Raw genomic sequence first — 18,170 nt, forward strand, 5'->3', positions numbered from 1 at the left:
CAGTGGAAAGAGAGGCCCATTGGTCATGCAAACTTTATCTGCCTCAGTACAGGGGAAAGCCAGGGCCAAGAAGTCGGAGTGGGTGGGTGGGGGAGTGGGTGGGGGAGTGGGTGGGGGACTTTTGGGATAGCATTGGAAATGTAAATGTAATAAATACCTAATTTAAAAAAGAAAAAAATAAACAGAATGGAAATGTGATTATCTAATTAAATAAGTAGAGTCCTCATATAATTATATTATTGCCAGCCAAAGACTTTCTTTCTTATACCTACATCCTTACATGTCTTCCTCATATTAGGCTACATCATTAAGCATGAATTTCAGTCCTAGATAGAAATCAACCACCTATCACTTCAGTGTCATTTCAGAATCAAGAGAGTCTTCCATGTCTTAGGAACCACTCTAGTGTTTTGAAGTTACACCACACAATAGTCCTTAAGACAATCATTGGTAAGGGGGTTATTTAGAATGACGTCTTGGTCCTTACAAGTAGACACTGTATCTAGTCACATCTTCTACCCCATGCCCTAGAAGGGATATCTTATACCTCCATGATGCTTCTCCCCTGGAAGCATATTTCCCTCATTGTCTGAAAATTGTCTTCCCTCCCATCGTATAGAGAAAATGGATGAAAGGAGACAAGAGCTCCATCAAATTCCTGAACTAATTAGTTAAGTTTGCTCACTCAATTCGTTCTTTGCCACTGTCTTCTTTCCTAGGACAATGACAAAAATAACTCTTTATCCTAAGTATAGCTGACTCTCCTTTATAGATTGTGTCCCTTCTCCATTTTCTAAGACTCTTATGACAATATGATTCCTTTTCCAAGATTCTTATGACAATATGACTGCTCTATTTCCAATCTCCCTTTTACCAACCAGTTAATATGAATAATTTGTGGTTATATCATTATAGACCTCATTTTTAAAACTCATCCTTAAAAAAATTTAGAAGTCCTCTTTGATTTCTTCTGTCAGTCAACTCCCACACTTTTCTCTGTTCTCCTCTTGGAAGAAAACTTCTCAAGGAAGTAATCCCAACTCTTGTCTCTCCTCCTCCACCACACAGCCAACACTGCCGAAATCTGGCCCCTGCTCCTACTGTTCCACAGAAGACCCACTGTGCTCACAATTAAAGACCCACTGTGCTCACAATTACCTCATTACCACCTAGCTCATGGTAACTACTAATCATTTCTTACCAACCTCTGCTATCCTCTCTCTCTCTCTCTCTCTCTCTCTCTCTCTCTCTCTCTCTCTCTCTCTCTCTCTCTCTCTTGCACACATGCACGCGCGTGCAGGCACACACACACACAATCTATATGTTGAAAGTTATCCTTCAATGCAATGGCATTAAGAGATGTGGTCTTCTGAAACAATGATGAAATCCTGAGACTACTGCCCTCATCAATATAGTTTGGTTGAGCTCCTATAAGGGAGGCTCAGGTGGATCATTTGCTCCTTTGCCATGGGAAGACCAACAAAGATATCATGAAGAAGCCAGGATGGTGATGGATGCTGTAATTCCAGAACTTAAGAGATGGAGGCAGGAAGGAAAGGCAGGAAGAATGAGTATGGGATAGTAATAAGATGGTGTGCATAGAGCAGAGCGTTATCAAATGATGAATTTGCCCTTGGTCTTGAGTATTCTAGCCCCCAGAATTGTGACAAATGAATTTCTGGTGTTCATAGGTAACCTAATTTAAATTAATTTTTTTCTATTTCAGTATTAATTGGCAAAGACAGCCACCCAAAAAAATGTAGCCTTAGTGTTGTTTACTTGTTCTTTTAAAAAGATGCTATTTAAATTTCACACTGCTTTACACCCTCATGTCCTTCCTGTGTCTCAAGTTGTTCTTTTATCCCCTGCCTGCCATTTAGTACTAGTGGATTCTACACTTTGTGGTGGACCCTCTAACCACGTTACTATTTATAAACTTGTAGAGATATTCCTTGCTTTCATGACTTCAATGACCTTCTAGGTAACGGGTACACAGTGGAGTAAGACCATCTAAGTTCAACCCTAAGTTTTACTACTAACCACTGGCTATGTAGCTCAGTCATTCATTAATTCTACTAAGTTTCAACACTCGCATCCACAAGCTGTGATGGCTATGAGACAGCTATGAAGAAAGACATAATGAACACATCATTCATAAAGCAATGTCTATGTGTATTAAGACCTCGACTTTTTGTTGTTGGTGGTGGTAGTGTTTTCTCATTGAACTTGTTTTAGTGGGTCTCAAAATTCTGTGATAGAATTTTTGTCAAGTTATCTTCATTAAAAAGTACTGATTTTGAAAACCAGTAAGTTAAAACTTACGCATGCACACACACACACACACACACACACACACACACAGGCACACACACACACAAAGTAGTCCACAAAACAGTCTCCTTGACTTCTAAAGGTTTTACAATGCATTGTGTCATTAACCAGTTTTTTACTATTAAATTTAACATGGCCATTTGAAACAAACAATTCTGAGACCATTCTTCCACCACTGATTCAGATTGGGATGGCAGGTGCTAAAGATAATGTTCATTTAGCCTTCCAAGCTTTATGAGCAGACTTGGTGCCAGCTTCAGCAGCCTTCTTGTCCACAGCTTTGATGCCACCCACAGCAACTGTCTGCCTCATGTCGTGAGCAGCAGAAATGACTCAGTGGAGGATAGTCAGAGAAACACTCAACACATGGGCTTTCCTGGGACCATATCAACAATGGGCACATCACCAGATTTGAAGAATATAAGGCCATCTTCCAGTTTCTTACCAGAATGACAATCTTTTCTTTAAGCTCAGGAAGCTTGCAACTATATTAGCTCTCTGACAATCCAGTCCAATGGTATGGCCATCACTGATTTGACCCAGATGGTTCAGAATAGTCACCTGAGCAGTAAAACCAGCAGCTTCCATTGATGGGTCATTTTAGCTGTCACCAGCAGTGCTATTATATCTAACATCTTTGACAGACATGTTCTTTACAATGAAGCCCACATCCCCAAGAAGAGCTTCTCTCAAGGCTTTGTGGTGCATTTAAGCAGAATTTGCTTCTGCTGTGACAGAGATTGGAACAAAGGGAACCACCATGACAGGTTTGAGAACACCAGTCTCCACTCTACCCACAGAGACAGTACTAATACCATTTATTTTACAGACATCATGGAGGAGCAGTCTCAAAGGCTTGACAGTTGAATGAGTTATTGGGCAGATACAATACAAAGCTCCCAGCACTGTCAAACCACTGGCATAACCATCTCCAGATGGCTTTCCATCTCTTGATCCAGGGACTTTTAAGCCCTTGACTCCAACATGCTGTCACCTTTTCAACCAAAAATTGGCACAGATGCTACAGTGTCAGGATTGTAGCCAATTTCCTTAATGTAGATACTGATTCCCTTAACAATTTATTCATATATCTTCAGGCTGTAGGATGGTTCAGTGGAATCCATTTTGCTGCCACTAAAAATGATCTATTTCACATATAAGCCACAACCGTATGCTCATACGTCTGGCCATTCTTGGAGATACAAGCTTCAAGTTCACCAACACTAGTAGCAACAAGCAGAACAGCACAATCAGCCTGAGATGTACCTGAAGTCATGTGTTTATAAAGTCTCTGTGTCCTGGGGCATCAATGATAGTCCCACAGATTTGCTGGTCTCAGATTTCCAGAGGGAGATGTTAGTGGTGATACCATGCTGTCTTTCAGCTTTCAGTTAGTCCAGGACCTAAGCAAACTGGATAGTGCCTTTTCCCATCTTGGCAGCCTTCTTTTCAACATTTCAATAGCTCCTTTGTTGATGCCACTACATTTGTAGACAAGATGACAAGTAACAATGGACTTGCCCAAATCTATGTGTCCAATAACAACAATGATATGAGTCATTTCCTTTCCCATTTTGGCTTTGAATTAGCAGTGGTTTTTACAACACCAGCCTTCTGACAGCAAGTGAGTTTGGGGGGCGCATTTATTATTAATTTTATTAAGCTTATTACTTTTAAATGTGCTTGTCTGACCCAAATATTTTCTGAAATTGGGTCTGTATATGCTACTGAAAATTAGGTAAATGAATAATACCCTATAGGCCATTAATTCAAAAATCAAAAAAAAAAACAGTACCTTAAAATGACCATTCCCCCTGTCTTCGACAAATATATTCCCATTTTTGTGTTCCTTGTCTTTAAGAATAACTCCCTCATTTGTGTGACTGTATACACTAGAGTCATGTGATACATCCCTAAATCTTCCAACTTTTTGTTTAGCTCCAGATTCTCTGCACACTCCAATCCTCTCGTTCTCACTGCCTCTGCTCTAAAGCAGACCACCATCTTTCACTCAGATGACTGCTGCTAAGCCATCTCCAGCCCAGCATCCACTCTGCAGGCACAATGGTCATCTTAGGTATGACTCTGATCAGTTCTTACATCCTCCTCTCTCTCTCTCTTTGTTTCTTATGTAGATATACCTCTAGAGTTTTTACACACACACACACACACACACACACACCCTGCCCTGCACAAGCACACATGCAAGTCATCCTGTATTCTTCTTTCTAATTCTTAAGCTATCAGTCTTCCTCACCCATAAACACCAATGAAAATAAAGTATGATCTCCATGACAACCCCAGGCTGGCCAACACAGAGCTTATGTCAGTGAGAAAGTGACTTGCAAGCTGGAGAGATAGCTCAGCCCTTAAAGGCTAGGCTCACAACCAAAAATATATGACTTGCTTTTCATTTGGTTTTCTTTCTCTTTTCTGTTCTTTATACATACATATTCAGTTCTATTACCTTATTTTTATTATTACCTTATTACCATATTTTTCTCAGCAATATTACTTTCATTGGAGATAAGAGGGAACAACAGATCTTAGCCATTCTGACAGGTGTAAGATGGAACCACAAAGTCATTTTGATTTGCATTTCCCTGATGGCTAAAGATGTTGAACATTTCTTTAATTGTTTCTCAGACATTTGAGTTTCCTCTGTTGAGAATTCTGTTTAGATCTGTGCCCCATTGTTAATTGGATTATTTAGTTTGTTGAGTTTATTGAGTCTGTTGAGATTATATAGTTAGTTGACTTCTTGAGTTCTTTATGTATTTTGGATATTAGCCCTCTGTCAGATATGGAATTAGTTAAGATACTTTCCCATTCTATGGGCTGCCATTTTGTCCTATTGATGTTATCCTTTGCCTTACAAGAGCTTTTCTGTTTCATGAGGTCCCACTTATTTTTTGTTTAATTTATTTTTTCTAATTAGGTATTTTCTTCATTTACATTTCAAATGCTATCCCAAAAGTCCCCCAGACCCTCCCCCCCCCAACTTCTTCCCTACCCACCCACTCCCATTTCTTGGCCCTGTCATTCCCCTGTTCTGAGGCATATAAAGTTTGCAAGACCAAGGGGCCTCTCTTCCCAATGATGGCCAACTAGACCATCTTCTGATACATATGCAGCTAGAGACACGAGCTCCGGGGGTACTGGTTAGTCCATATTATTGTTCCGAGGTCCCATTTATTAATTAATGATATTAGTGTGTGTGCTATTGGTGTTGTTTAGGATGTTGTCTCCTGTGCCAATGAGTTCAAGGCTATCCCCCACTTTTTGTTCTATCAGATTTAGTGTTTTTGATTTTATGTTGAGGTCTTTGATCTACTTTGACATGAGTTTGTGCAAGGTGATAGGTATGGGTCTATTTGCATTCTTCTACATACTAACATCCAGTTAGACCAACACTATTTATTGAAGATGCTTTCTTTTTTTTTTCCATTGTGTGAATTTTACATCATGTACCCCAATCCCACTCATCTTACCCTCCTCTCATACCTGCATCCACCCTTGCAACTCCCCCCCAACATAAAAAAGAAATCTCACTGTGGAAGCTGTAGTGTGTCATAGTGTGTCACAGAGTATAGTCTTTTGTCCACATTCTTTACTTGCAAATGTTCATTGCAATGACTTTATCTGGTACAAGGTCTCTGGCTACTGCTACTCTATCGATATTAGATCCTCACAGGGACTCCTCTCAGATAGACTGTTGTTGCCCTGTGTCATGGAGATCCTATAGCCTTGGATCTGTAGGACTAGCCCCTTCATACACTCCAACTGTTCATGGATGGTGTAGATGTTGGGTGGGCCAATTCAAAGCCCTGGATCTGAGCCTGAGAGGTATCTGAGCTGGTCAGCCTCCCTGCTCTCCCACTCCCATGCTCTTGGGTCCAGCTCACCAGCAACCCCACATCCAGGACCAGCTCTACTGTGCTGCCAGGTGATGTGCAGGGTCTGCTCTTCCAGGTGCTATGGCAGGTGAGGGGCAGGGCTAGCTCTCCTGCTCTGATTACCTCAGGGTCAATGCTTGTGCCTACCATCAATGTCAAGACATCTCTTTCTTGCCCATGTCACTGCATGGCAGACTGTGTACCACAGTGTGAAAGGTTATATTTCCCTTGTCCAAACCATCACACAGGAGACAAGGGGTAGGGCCATATCTCCCATGTTCATATCCTCAGGGACCAACTTGTCTGCAACTCCAGCAGTGTGTGTGGGCCACTCTCCCAAGTACTGTAGCTGGCTATGGGTGTGGTCAATTCTCCTACTCTCATCCTCCCACCCCCAGGGTTAGGTCTCCTATGATGTCCAAGGGAGAGGTGGAGCTAGTTTTGCACAACCCTCAGACATCAATATGTCTCTGGGCAGCATCCCAGACCAGGGACATCTACCTGGCCTTTGCTGATAACAGACCCCTGCTACTGCAGGGCCATGTACTTAGACATGGTCTCCAGTGTCAGCACAGGCAAGGACCCCACCATGGTCCCAGGTGGCATCACTGGCTACTCACATCTGACTGTTCCTCACTACCCTCGAGACTCCAGTTCTGCCTCTTTTCATCATGCCCACATCCTTCTATTTCTCCACCAGTTGCTTGCTCCTCTTAGTGGCAGCTAGGTTTTCTGAGTGTCTGAGGTCATCTCAGGAATAGTCTCCTGTGTTATACCCTGAGTGCATTATGGCAATAGGTAGGGGTCATCTTGGGCATGGTCTGCCTATCCCTTCCTGCAACACCCAACACCCAACCAGGCCTGTGAAGCATGTGGTTGTCTCAGCCTAGCTTCCTATCTAGGCCCCCAGGGTGCTCAACTGGTAGTTATCTCAGGCTTGCTTGTTTTAGAGAATGTTAGTCCACTAATCATTCAGACGTTCATAGGTCAGAATATTGAGTGTAGACTCTCTCTTCTCTGCCACCTGCTTATGCACATGTGACACAACAGCCACACCTGCAATGTTTCTAGTGGCAGGCTGTTTATGGTTTATTTAAAAAAAAAAAAAGTCAGGTATCCACAGGAGTGTAAGTTTATGTCTAGGTCTTCGACTCAATTCCATTGATCAAAGTGTCTGTTTTTATGCCAATATGATGCACTATTTATTACTACAGCTCTGTGGTGCAACTTGAGATCAGGGATGGTGATGCCTCTGGAAAATCTTTTATTGTATAGGTTTTCTTTTCTATTCTGTTTTTTTTTTTTGTCTTGTCTTATGAAATTGCCTATTTGTGGGTCCCCTTTTCTCCTACTGCATTGCCTTGTCCAGCCTTGATGTGATGGTGTGTGTCTGGTCTTATTGTAGCTTGTTTTCCCATGTGTGGTTGATGACTCTGGGAAGACTGCTCTTTTCTGAGAAGAGGAGGGGTGTGGATCAGAAGAAGGAAAGAGTCATGGGGTTGGGAAAAGGTTGGGGAGAGGCAAGGGAGAGTAAAGGGTGTAATGTATGATAGAAGAACAAAAAAATTAAAGTTAAAAAGAAAGACATAACAAACAACATAATTAAGTCTATGTGCCCAAACCTATAGTCAATATTAAAATAAAATTGGAAAACCTGAAAACAGAAAGAACAACTGAGAGTAACACAAGAGAAAGATATATATGGATGTTTGATATGCAGAATCTAGATTCAACTACACTTGTATACACACCCAAAACATGAAGGAAGGAAGGAAGGAAGGAAGGAAGGAAGGAGAGGAGAGGAGAGGAGAGGAGAGGAGAGGAGAGGAGAGGAGAGGAGAGGAGAGGAGAGGAGAGGAGAGGAGAGGAGAGGAGAGGAGAGGAGAGGAGAGGAGAGGAGAGGAGAGGAGAGGAGAGGAGAGGAGAGGAGAGGAGAGGAGAGGAGAGGAGAGGAGAGGAGAGGAGAGGAGAGAGAGAGAGAGAGAGAGAGAGAGAGAGAGAGAGAGAGAGAGAGAGAAAGAAAGAAAGAAAGAAAGAAAGAAAGAAAGAAAGAAAGAAAGAAAGAAAGAAAGAAAGGTGAGAGAGATGAGGGGAGGGGTTGGACCAGCAGGAGTTGGGGAGGTAGACAACAGGGGTCATGGGGACAAATTTAGTCAAAGCACAGTGACCACAATGTTATAATAAAACACACCGTTTCGAACATGACTTAAAAATTAATTCTACATGATGGTATAATTTATAGAAAGCATGTTGTAACTGACCTACCTGGGCTTTGCAATGAAATTTTACCTAAACATAAGCAAAACAAAAGACCTTCCTCATTTAGAGAATACAAACAGAGACACAGAATTCTCCCCAACATCAGCTTGTGTAACCTATTATTCCCCAGCTCATCTTGGCTCTAGACTCACCAGAGCATCCCTTTTGCAAACATAGTTCCCTGGTCATGTTAATAACTTGCCCAAACCTGAACCCACAGGAAGTTAGATTTTTAAATGTATCCCAGGGGACTTTGAAAATCGACTGATACTGAAAACACCTGCTGTCTGTAATCCCAAGAAGGCCTGGATGTAGAATCACTAATCAGACTGAATCATCCCAAGCATTATACTAATGAATTACTGTGACATCCCTCCCAGGGCATTGAAAACAACATGGTGCTTTCCTCTAATTAAAACTATAGTCCCTAAAGCTTCCTAAGACCTAGATTGAGTGAAGAGGCTTTAGGGCAGATAATGGGAGACAGCAACTCTGGTGCCCTTGTTTCTGGACTGGCCAGTCACAAGCAGAAAGACACAAAGTGTGAGATATATTACCTAATAGAAAGTCTCGTTTACAGGGTAGCTTTCCATCACAATGGCAAATAACTTACACAAACTTTGTGAAGGATGAAAAGTCTGTTCTAACCCATGCTTTGGGAGATATTAATCCATGTGACTTTGGTTCTGTGATAGGAGAAGACATGAAAGCAAGATCTCATAAGAGGAGATGCTGCTCACCTAGCAGTCAGAAAGCAGAAAGAGAAGAGGCTCGTGTTCCAATATCTTCTTGAAAGGCAAGCCCTTAAGCTAATGTCCTTCCAATAGATCTACTTTTTAACAGTTCTGCCAGTATATTACAAGGTATAAAGGTTGAAAGAAATATACATAGGCCATATAATGTATTGAAAATGCTATCAGAACTGGGACTTGGGGGTGAGTTTTTAATAATGGGATTTCAGAAGAAGGAAATAAATGGGCAAACATCAGACTCCAAGAAAGTGTGTTCAGCTAACATGGGGCTTCTAGATCAAATTAGAATACAGAAAAACTAGTGGAAGTGGGTTAGAGTGGAGAGTGTAACAAATAGAGAGGGTACTACATAGTGAGATGAGAGAGCAGGATGGGCTATGAGTGCTGAATCAAGAATTTAACTATACAAATCCAAAAGGAACCATTAAAATATGGTGGCATTAGCATTTTCAACAAATGGTGCTGGCTCAACTGGTGGTTAGCATGTGTAGAAGAATGCAAATCGATTCATTCTTATCACCTTGTACAAAGCTCGAGTTCAAGTGGATCAAGCACCTCCACATAAAACCAGGTAAAGTGAAACTAATAGAAAAGAAAGTAGGGAAGAGCCTCGAGGACATTGGCACAGTGGAAATTTTCCTGAACAGAACACCAATAGCATATGCTCTAAGATCAAGAATTGACAAATGGGACTTCATAAAATTGCAAAGCTTCTTTAAGGAAAGGGACACTTTCAATAGGACAAAATGGAAACCAACAGATTGGGGAAAGGTCTTTACCAATCCTACATCCAATAGAGGGCTAGTATCAAATATATACAAAGAATTCAAGGAGTTAGAATCCAGAGAATGAAATAACCCTATTAAAAATGGGGTACAGAGCTAAACAAAGAATTCTCAAATGAGGAGTACCGAATGGCTGAGAAGCATCTAAAGAAATGTTCAACATCCTTAATCATCAGGGAAATGCAAATCAAAACAACTCTGAGATTCCACCTCACACCAGTCAGAATGGCTAAGATCAAAAACTCAGGGGAAAGCAGATGCTGGTGAGGATGTGGAGAAATAGGAACACTCCTCCATTGCTGGTGGGATTACAAACTGGTACAATCACTCTGGAAATAAATTTGGCGGTTCCTCAGAAAATTGGACATAGTACTACTGGAGGATCCAGCAATACCTCTCCTGGGCATATAAGCAGAAGATGCTCCAACATGCACTATGGACACATGCTCCACTATGTTCATTGCAGTCTTATTTATAATAGCAAGGTGCTAGAAAGAATCCAGATGTCCCTCAACAGAGGAATGGCTATAGAAAATGGAGTACTAATCAGCTATTAAAAACAATGAATTTATGAAATTCTTAGGCAAATGGATGGAAATAGAAAATATCATCCTGAGTGAGGTAACTCAATCACAAATGAACACACATGGTATGCACTCACTGATAAGTGGATATTAGCCCAGAAGCTTGGAATACTCAAGATACAATTCACAAACCACACGAAACACGAGAAGAAAGACCAAAGTGTGGATACTTCGATCTTTCTTAGAAGGGGGGAACAAAATACCCATGGAAGGAGTTACAGAGACAAAGTGTGGAGCAGACTGAAGGAATGACCATCCAGAGACTGCCCCACCTAGGGATCCATCCCATATAAAATCACCAAACTCAGACACTTTTGTGGATGTCAACAAGTGCTTGCTGACAGAAGCCTGTTATAGCTGTCTGTCCCGAGCTATGGTTCTCGCCTGCAAGAACACACTTGGACAACCGGAATCTTCTGCAGCAAGCTTTATTGCTTCTTCATGAGGGAAGACCCAGACTCCGGAAAATGGGGTCGCTTATATAGCCCTCAGCCATGGCGTTTCAGCACCTGATGTGGCGTGTCAGCTCCTGATTCGTTGCTCGCCCATCACCTCATTACTATGCCCCGAGATGGGCAGTGACTAGGCGTGAGTTCACTCTCGCACCTGCATACAAGGCTTGTTTACTAGTTAGGCACAGTGGAGGCCAGTGCCATCTTATAATGGCGATTGCTCGCGCACAGCTCTCCACATCTCCCCCTTTTTATCTTATTAAATTGAGGCTGGACTAGGTCTGTGTAATCATGTCCATCTGCTGTGGCTCCTGTCTTAGGTCGTTCCTCTAATGTCGCAGCCTTTCCTGTCATAGGGTAACCCTATCGCCACGGGGCCTTGTGTCTTAGGTTGATCTGTGCATGAGGAAAGTTGCCCGTCTCTGGATACCGCAGTGCTATGTGACAGTAACTACTAAATGACCTAGGGCGAACTCTACAAAAGAGGCCAGCCACCAATGTCAACTAATTCTTGAGCATAGATAGCCAGATTTTGGGGGAGGCCCCTTGCTCAATGGCAGCAAGTGCTTGAGCTATCACAACCTTGTCATTTGTTTGTTGGGTTCTGAGCTTGGAAACCAACCAGAGCATGAACACAAGTCCACAGTAGGTGGCAACACCAAATAAACCTACCTGCTGCTTTTGTCTTATTCTGTGACTGATTAGCTCGTCTTTCATCTTGCTGGTATCTTTCTCCCTCATAGTGAGCCGCTTCTTCCTCTAAGTCTGTTTCCTCAGAAGAGCTAAGTTCCTTATCCGATTCTGAGCTACTGACAGCTAGTGCCTTGAACTCATCTAATGGCGGGTAGAGGCTCCTTTCCTTATGTGCCTCCCCAGCTCAATCTCTCTTTTTCTCTCCCTTTTCATCCCTTTTTCTAAGCTCTCCCAGGGCATTTTTTCCCTTATTTATCTTTTCCTCGGGCTCAAGGCCCGTGGAAAGGCCTTTATTCTTTAGTGCACCTTGTTTCCTCCCAACTTTTAATCTCTCTCCCCGCTCTGTCTCTGATAGACTGTCTTGAATTTTGTCCAAAACTTTCTGACCCACTTCAACCATTTGCTGACAGTCCTCATCTGTTAAGCATGATCTCACCAGTTTTCACAATGGCATGGTCCCTGCTTTAAGTTTGCCGTTCTGCTGTTCCCTAACTAGATCTCCTTTCAGTTTGTCCCATGAGGCAACAGTTAATGAACCTGAGCAAGCATACCATGGTGCCACACGGTCTATCTCCCTGACAAATCCCTCTATAGTCTTAGTGGCGATTTTTAGGCCACACTGCTTCAAGACCGACCATAAGGCCATTACTACAGAGTGGGAGATTCCCATACTGGTCGCTGTCCAGGCCTGACCGCGACTGAGAACCAGTCAGCAATATTGGCCGCTGTCCAGGCCTGACCGCGACTGAGAACCAGTCAGCAGTTCCAGCGGTGGAAGCAAAACGAAACCGAAAGGGAAAGTACAGTGCCGTGTGATGGTATAAAGTTCCAGGGTTTCGGCACCACTTGTCCCGAGCTATGGTTCTCGCTGGCAAGATCACACTCAGACAACCGGAATCTTCTGCAGCAAGCTTTATTGCTTCTTCATGAGGGAAGACCCAGACTCCGGAAAATGGGGTCGCTTATATAGCCCTCAGCCATGGCGTTTCAGCACCTGATGTGGCGTGTCAGCTCCTGATTCGTTGCTCGCCCATCACCTCATTACTATGCCCCGAGATGGGCAGTGACTAGGCGTGAGTTCACTCTCGCACCTGCGTACAAGGCTTATTTACTAGTTAGGCACAGCGGAGGCCAGCGCTATCTTATAATGGCGATTGCTCGCGGCATGGCTCTCCACAGCTGTCTCCTGAGATACTTCACCAGTGCCTGACAAATACAGAGGTGGATGCTCGCAGCCATCCATTTGACTGAGCACAGGGTCCCCAACGAATGAGCTAGAAAAAGGATCCAAGGGGTTTGCAGCCCATAGGAGGAACAACAATATGAACTAGCCAGTACCCCCAGAGTTCCCAGGGACTAAACCACCAACCAAAGAGTACACATGGTGCGACTCATGGCTCCAGCTGCATATGTAGAAGAGGATGGCCTAGTCGGTCATCAATGGGAGGAGAAGGCCTTGGTCCTAAGAAGGCTCAATCCCCCAGTGTAGGGAAATGCCAGGACCAGGAAGTGGGAGTGGGTGGGTTGGTGAGCAGGGAGAAAAGATGGGGGGTTTTGGAGAGGAAGGCAGAAAAGAGGTTAACAATGTAAATAAGGAAAATATCTATTAAAAAAATATGGTGACATTGTTTTGGGTTTATCTGTATTTGTAAATGAGGGGCTAGCCTAGTTGGTTGCCCTATCACTCAATCAAGAATGCACAGTACTTTTATTGGTAGTGCACACATACTAGTAAATAAGACAAAGAACCTGTTATATTCAGAGCATACTAGGCAACTCTTATTTTAGAAGAAGTAAAAAGTAAACTTATTTAACAGGTTAACCAAATAATTTAGCTGCTAGAAAGCAAAGGTCAGAAGTAGGACTTGGAAAACAGTAATGGAAATGAGATAACAGACTTGGGCCTTAAAAATTCTCAGTGAAGTTTACAGAGTCCAACTAATCAGACTCTAACTAGCAGTTAAGAGCACTTATTGTTCTTTTGAAGGTCCTGAGTTCAAATCCCAACAATGACATGGTGGCTTATAACCATCTACAATGAGATCTTATGCCTTCTTTTGGTATGTCTGAAGACAGTTACAGTGTACTTACATATAATAAATAAATAAATCTTTTTTTAAAAAGTGTTTCCTCAAGGGAGATAATGAAACTAATTATTACAGGACTTAATAATGACCTTTTGAGGAGAAGGACTTTTACTCTAAGTGGTAACAGACATAGAAGTCATAAGATGAGTCAACTCTCTGGCTGTGCTAGTTAGTTTTTGACAACTTTATACAAACTAGAGTTACCTAAAAGGAGGGAACTTTAGGTGAAGAACTGTCTCCATCATGTCAACCTGTGGGGCATTTTCTTGATTAATGGCACTGTAAGTGGTACCCATCTGAACAAGTCCAGGACTTTATAAGCAAGCAAGCTAACACAGCCTTAAAGAATAAGTCAGTCAGCATCTTCCTCTTTGGTTTCCGATGTAGCTCCTGCCTCTGGGGTACTGTCTTGCATTTCTGCTCTGACTTCTCTTCCTGATAGGCTATAATTCTAAGATGAAATAAACCCATTCCTGCCTCAAGTTGGATGTTTTTTAGTGTTTTATCAGAGTGACAAACAGCAAACTAGAACAGAAGTTACCACCAAAGAGTGAAATAGTGCTGTGATGGACAAGACTATGTTGTTGTGTGTGGTGGAAGGAGCAGGAGGAGGGGGATATTAGACCTTTGGGCTAGAAAAGGTTTGTTGAGTGCTCATACCTTCATGAGCTTTTGTGGACGTTTCAAAGATAGTAGTGTTGAAAGAGGTACAGACAATGAAGGCCTGGCTTGTTACGTTTAGGAGGAAGCAATGACTCCATTGTGCCTGTTTGGGTCATATTTTTGTTATGCTCAGATCGTGGGGTCCACTCAGACCCCCAGGAATCCAACTCACATGCAAAAGCAAGCAGTCATTATTCAAGCTCAAGCTTGGACCCTCCAGCCTCTCCAATGCAGTGGAGGGGTATGGAAGGCCCCAAACTGGTAAAGCCTTGTCTTTTTTCATAGTTTCAGCAGAGTGAGGGGCTTTCCAACATGGCAGTTACATAATTGGTTAACATTTGAGAAATTATAGCTTGGCACATTCTTATTGGCTAGATTGATATGTATGATTATGGCTAACTTGATTGATCTATTTTGAGAGATTTGGAATAATAGGTATTCTCTTCCTCAGACCCAATTGACTGTCACCAATGGTGGAGTCGCTGTTATTAGGAAAGTTGTGCTGTTGCTAAAGGGTGTCTTGGTTCCTAAAACAAGTTGTGGTTTTTCAGGTTCCTGAGTTCAGCCTGAGGACAAGCTCAGCATAAGATGGAGTCTGAATATAAAATGGAATTTGTAATGTTAGGCTGGGTCCTTCAATTTTGAATTGAGAGTTTGTGGGGTCTTGGTCAGCTGTGGCTGAAGACTCCACATTGATTAACAAGAGACCAGCACCACTCAAGCAAAACATTTGCTTTACTGGAACAATTTATGTTGGTTAGCTGGGGCTGAGAAATCACCTGTTACAGGGCACATGGACTGTATCACCAGATGAGCATAAAAACTGGTGAAGGAAGCCAATGACCTTCCTTTCCTGGATATGCTCATGCCCTTTTCCAAAATTATATAATCCCTTCCTTGTTCATCCCAAATAAAGCCTATGCATTCACATCCACTCCCAATAAAGAAGTATGAACAAGCGAAGGTTGGCCCAGAGAGCTGCTTCATCAAGGATCACCAAAGGAAAGACTTTTGCCTAATAAGCCATGACACTAAAACTCCCAAAGAAGGCATTCTCTCTTCTCCTGCCCCTCCAGCATTTGGAACTGGCTCCCAGTTGGACCAGGATTCTTCCCATTTCTTGGCAGTGCCTGGTCACATCAACAGGAGACCTAGAACCACAGCATTCAGTCCAGATCCCACTTTCCTCTTCTGGCCTGGCATGCAACATGCAATAGCATTCTGATGTCCCAAATGAGAAATGCAGACTGCAGACTATTCCTGGACTTTGACTTGTCCTCTCTAAGTCAGTGTGTCAGCAGCATTCAGACACTAGAGGAGAACCAAAACACGGAAAAAGAAGAGAACAGCATAATTGAGGTGATATCTTCTGACCAAGTTTTCTCAGAGTCAGTGCACAAAAGCTGTGGTCCACGGGGTGCCAAAGATGCATTTCAAGATGGCAGCTGAACTTGGTAATGTCTAAGAGTCTCCCATGTGGTATTGATTATGAATATGTAAAGGGGAGATGGAGAGCAACTGAGACTTGTCTCTGTGAAAGGCCATTGATGAAGGTGCAGCCTTGGTTGCAGTAGAAATCCCAGGATATTGGAGAAGCCAAGACTATGAGACAACCATCAAGGACATCAGTAGGTATAAAATGGAGCCAGCCTAAGGCTATTAGACAGAGTATGCATGTTACAGATAGTAACCTCAGAGAAGGGAAGCTTCCTAAGCTCTGTGAAGCACAGAAGATTGTGAGTCCCAGATCACTGAGCCCCAGTTGACATTGAGATGTAAGATTTTGGAACTGCCAACCTTGGTTTCTGGATCTTCCCTTTGGATTATAAGAAAGTACTAACTTACATTTTGTTTTACAGAAATCTACGCTTAAGATACTTGCTATTTATTTGAGCTTTTGAAGTGTTTAATTTTTTAAAGACTGATAGACTTTTATATTGTGATGTTAACATGAGATCTTGAGGATGAATAAGAAAGGGAAGTTTATGGTTTGAGAATAAAGTGTTTATGTCAAGCTGGTAAGTGGTCAGTTGCACGGGTTAGTTTTTATCAAGTTGACACAAACTTGAGTCATCTAGGAAGAATCTCACCTGAGGGATTGCATCTATCAGACTGGCTTGTGGATGCGTTTGTGAGGCATTTTTTTGATTAATGATTGATCTGAGAAGACCAAGCCCACTGAGGGTAATGCCACCTTGGATCGGTGGACCTGAGTTGTATAAGAAAGCAAGCTGACCAAGCCGTGACAAGTGAGCCTATCATCAGCCTTCCTCCATGGTCTCTACTTCAGTAAAGGAATCTGAAACCTTCAGATTCCTCTTCAGTTCCTCAATAGCAGAGGAGTTTAATTTACTGAGATGGCCTCACAAGAGAAATTCCCTAATACTTTCAGACAGTGTTAACAAATCCCTGGAAAGGACTTTTAGATAGGTAGCACTATTGTAGACTGAACAATTCTATTAGGTAAGCACTATTTTTATTGCCAAGAAAACTAGGTTGAAAAGGGTGGCATTGCTTTTAAGGTCACAATTTGCTTAGATTTTTTTCAAGTGATTTTCTTTCATTATTTTAATTATTGCTTGTGAAGGAGTTGGTTTGTGGGTTTGTGTACAAAAGAAGGTCAGAGGGATATCAGATCTCCTGGAGCTGGAGTTACAGGCAGTTGTGAGACACCTGATGAATGTGCTTGGAATTATACTCAGGTCCTTTGAAAGAGGAGTGTATGTTCTTAACCACTGAGCCATGTCTCCAGCCCACACAACTTGCTTATTTTACTTGAACTGTAACACTTCAAACAAGTCATGTTTAGCTCATACTTCTATGTATCACCTATAAAAATTCTGACAGGATGCTGGGAATGTAGCTCAGTTGATACAGTGTAACATGTAACAATATCATATGAAATTTATACAGCCCTGACTTTAATCCCTAAACCACATAAACAATGTATATGCATGACTGTAATCTCATCACATGGAAAGGAGAGGCAGTAAGATCCAAATTTCTGGGCTATTAGTGGTTTGAAGCCAGCATGGCCTCAAAAGAAAGACAAAAAAAAAAGAAGGAAAGAAAACAGATAGATGGGCAGGCAGGCATGCAGGGAAAACAAATGGAAGAGAAAGAGAAAGAAAAGAGGAGAGGGGAGGGGAGGGGAGGGGAGGGGAGGGGAGGGGAGGGGAGGGGAGGGGAGGGGAGGGGAGGGGAGGGGAGGGGAGGGGAGGGGAGGGGAGGGGAGGGGAGGGGAGGGGAGGGGAGGGGAGGGGAGGGGAGGGAGAAATGAGAGTCTTATTTGACTACAAAATCAAAACAGTAAGAATCATCTTAAAGAAGTAGATCACCATTCTTCTCCTTTTGATTCAAGGCAACTCGGTGACTCAGATACGCAAGGAGTTAAGAACAACTTGGAAAACAGGAAGCTGAGAGCTATTTCTTCATCAGGAGCTGGCAGCCATCAAAGGACCTTTAGAACAGTATCTTCTCTAGCCATTCCATGGTGCCATTTGCAACTTACTGGGGCAAGTTAGTCAATGACAGATGCCATCTGACCACCTCTAGTTAGCTAAGAAAGATTCCCTTTGTCAGGAATTGGAAAAAACAAAGAATTGTGAATATGAATTAGTTCTGAATGACGCCACCAAGAGAGGGAAGAAGATTTTTTCCAAAAGATT

The 18,170-nt window shown here is 42.5% G+C and overlaps 1 non-coding gene and 1 pseudogene across 1 annotated transcript; both read right to left on the reverse strand.

Annotated features, from left to right (window-relative positions):
• Positions 1–2,544: 2,544 nt before the first annotated feature.
• LOC110291369 (elongation factor 1-alpha 1 pseudogene) lies at positions 2,545–3,904 on the reverse strand (annotated as a pseudogene).
• Positions 3,905–7,179: 3,275 nt separating this feature from the next.
• Positions 7,180–7,305, reverse strand: LOC115032471 (small nucleolar RNA SNORA17). The gene has a single exon (XR_003838145.1). It is a non-coding gene; the product is annotated as a small nucleolar RNA SNORA17 (small nucleolar RNA).
• Between the last annotated feature and the right edge of the window lie 10,865 nt (positions 7,306–18,170).

This window comes from Mus caroli, unplaced genomic scaffold (genome assembly GCF_978045245.1).
Source record: "Mus caroli unplaced genomic scaffold, Mus_caroli_1 scaffold_1, whole genome shotgun sequence".
Lineage (NCBI taxonomy): Eukaryota > Metazoa > Chordata > Mammalia > Rodentia > Muridae > Mus > Mus caroli.